Source organism: Primulina huaijiensis, unplaced genomic scaffold (genome assembly GCF_012295235.1).
Source record: "Primulina huaijiensis isolate GDHJ02 unplaced genomic scaffold, ASM1229523v2 scaffold19495, whole genome shotgun sequence".
NCBI lineage: Eukaryota > Viridiplantae > Streptophyta > Magnoliopsida > Lamiales > Gesneriaceae > Primulina > Primulina huaijiensis.
The window spans coordinates 1-3,130 of record NW_027349860.1 but is presented as its reverse complement, the minus strand read 5'-3'; the positions used below and the strand labels follow the sequence as shown (position 1 = coordinate 3,130).

The 3,130-nt window shown below is 36.0% G+C and overlaps 1 pseudogene; it reads right to left on the bottom strand.

Moving 5' to 3' along the window:
* Positions 1 to 130: 130 nt before the first annotated feature.
* LOC140965999 (cytochrome P450 72A397-like) lies at positions 131 to 3,092 on the bottom strand (annotated as a pseudogene).
* Positions 3,093 to 3,130: the final 38 nt, after the last annotated feature.

Sequence of the window (3,130 nt, the reverse complement as noted above, 5' to 3'; positions counted from 1 at the left end):
TATATATTCATGTAGCGTATGATATAAATACAAAATAAAGGGGCGAAATTTGGGGCTAATTAAACCATGAATTAATCCAATATATATTTCTGGTTTTCTAAATTATATGCATTAATTTGATAACATTGGATTAAAACTGAAACTATATTTAGAGATACAATTACTCAAAGGGAGGCAGTGAACCACCGATTTCTTGGACACTAAGGTACAATATTTTTATTTATTAAATCTAAAAAATAAAATTACATGGTTTTTGATTGAAGCATGATTGCAGCTTTTGGTAATTATATTTCCCGAATTAAAATGCATTTTTACGTCTTGTACCATATTTGTCTTTATAATTTATTTATTAACACATGATACGCTATCATTCTAATTAATTATTTTATTCGATAATACGTTTTTTCATAACTAAGTGCGCACCATATTGAGACTGAAGAATGACAAATGCATGAGGAGCGTGCGTATAGGATGCTGAAAGCTCGAAAGNTGCGATCTACCGCATTTGAGTGAACCGCCTCCACCACGGTTTTCGAATCTGTTTCANATTGCGAAAGTCTGTCCGATGCAAATTCGGGGTCCCCAGCCGAATGGGAAGAATATGCCTTGGCTTTTTTGTGCATTAGACACTCCATCGTTGAATCTTTCTGGGTTGAACTCCAATGCATCATCCCCCCAAATCTTAGGAACGTGATGCAATAACATTATTGGGATGGACAACTTCATCCCTTCCGTAAATGTAAATTCACCTAGTTCATTCCTTCGGTGACCGTTCGAATAAGACCAACTACAGGTGGATAAAGCCTCAAGACCTCGTACAAAATCATGGTAACCTGGAAAAAAGATATTGCAAGAATTACAAACAAGAGATGCTTGGACTAACATGTAGCAAACATTGGACTTGTATGATTAGGTAAACGCAAATGTTGAAGTGAGAACTACACACGATTTTCAGGTGATTTAACCCATGAAATTCTGGAGTTTGGTTCCCGAAGACTTGTAAAACCTCCTCCCGAGCTCTCGTTTGCCACTCGGGATGTTTACTCAATAAGATCAATGTCCACACGAGTAAAGCAGAAGTAGTCTCCTGTCCAGTAAAATAAAACAGTTTGCACTCTTCTACAACTTCATCAATGGTCATTCCAGAACTCTTGTCACCACTTTGTTCGATTTCTTGGAAATTTGATTCCAACAATATGCTTAATAAGTCGTCGTGCCGTGCTTCCCCCATTTTCATTGCCTCAACCCTTTTACTTAGGATACTTCTTATTGAAGACTGAACTTCTTTTTCAATCTGTTTCATTCTTCTGTGCCTTCCAGTAGGAACAAATCTGAGAAATATGAAAGCAACGAGAAAAGACATGAGAAGGTACAACGCGCGCTGGCAACTTATCAAACTAAAGAGGATGGTTCAATTCTTGAGAACAGATTCTTGCCAAGTTTCACTTACGCTTTACTTAAAATCTACATGCCGCATCAACTTCGATAATTTGAAGTCAAAAGAAATGATCATGTACAGGCATAGAGTTGCCACTCATTATCCTATTTTGTTACCTCCATCCAGGTATGTATATGGATCGGATAACCTTAACAAAGTGCTGTATCTGTTCTTTTTGAAGTTCGAATATTCTTCTTCCTTCTTGATAGCTACTACCAAATGCCGTTCTTGATATTGCATCACTCGATAAATTTTGTAGATGTGGCCACACGTCCACCTCGCAAGATCCCTCAGGGGACATGCTTTTATCCCATTTGCTCAAAACTTCATCACAACTCAAATAGAAGGCCGGAATCATTAGCTGCTCAAAAACAAAATAAGCATCAACATACACAGTCCTATCTAGTTAGGACAAAATTACATCGACCACAATATAAGGCTTCCCAGTTCTCAATTTGAAATCATACACAGATTATTTGCCTGAGTTTTCTACCGTGGTAAAAATCATGGGATCAGGAATCAGCACATAAAGTGTATGATCCAATAAAGAAAACCTTCAACTTATCGAGATGGAAAGCAGGATTGATGAGTTTTCTATGTTTCTCCCATTTATCTGCCTCATAGCTCGCTAATCCTTGCACAAGTAGGCTGGCCAGAGGATTCTCGTTTTTGGGCGTCTGGTATAGATTACTCTTTGACATCACCTCTTTTACAAGTGAGGGATCTGTGATAATAACTAAAGGCTTTGGCCCAACCCAAATAAACGATGCATTTCCTGCAATGCATGAATACCAAAATCAAATTTACAAATATCTTCTTATGCACTATCATCATTACCTTTTTTTAAAAAAAAAAAATCTGTCTATTTAGGCCATAAGTTTTTAGGATTGAGCACTTATTACTTTACCAAACAGTACTTCTGTCATAACAACTTAGCTCAAAATTTTTAAACCTGGCAATATTCCACGCCATAATTCCCTGGCAATACACATCACCTTCTAACTCAAGGAAACCAAAGATATGAACACTCCAATACCGAACTTAAGATTGAATGTTTGTCATTTTATCAAAAACTATAACTACGACTCAAATATTTGAAATTATACAACAAATCAAGCATCACTTTCCTCTGTTCACCGACATTTTTATAAAGAAAACTACTCTCCAGTTCAGCATGTATTAATTTTTGGTTCTTCTATAATGAAGTCAATCAGTTGACCTGCTAACCAACTCTCTACTCAAATCATTCTTAAAACTGTTTCACTGAACAACTGTTGACTCGAAAAAGAGTACAATGAAACTATGGGATAAAAAATAAGATGACATCCCATTTAATTTATTTCTCTAAATGTCCAAACTGAAGACAACACACAATATTTTCAAATAAATAATCAAGATTTTCTCTAATCTTATTTTAATAGATGGATGGAAGTTATATACAAAACAATCCAATTTTAATCTAGAAATTTGTTCAACAACAGGGGAGGCCAGAAGTAGAAAATTTGAGCAAAATATAAGTTAATTTATTAAAAGATAATCGACCATGTTTTTTTATGGTTTTGAGGGGAAATGGAATGACCCTTGGCTTGGTATCATCGTCGAGACTGATGGGCTTTGATTTGGCCTCTTCAGCTATCTTCCTCAGCACTTTCAAGTGTTAGAGTAGATGCCCTGCAAGTCAACTGTTGACTA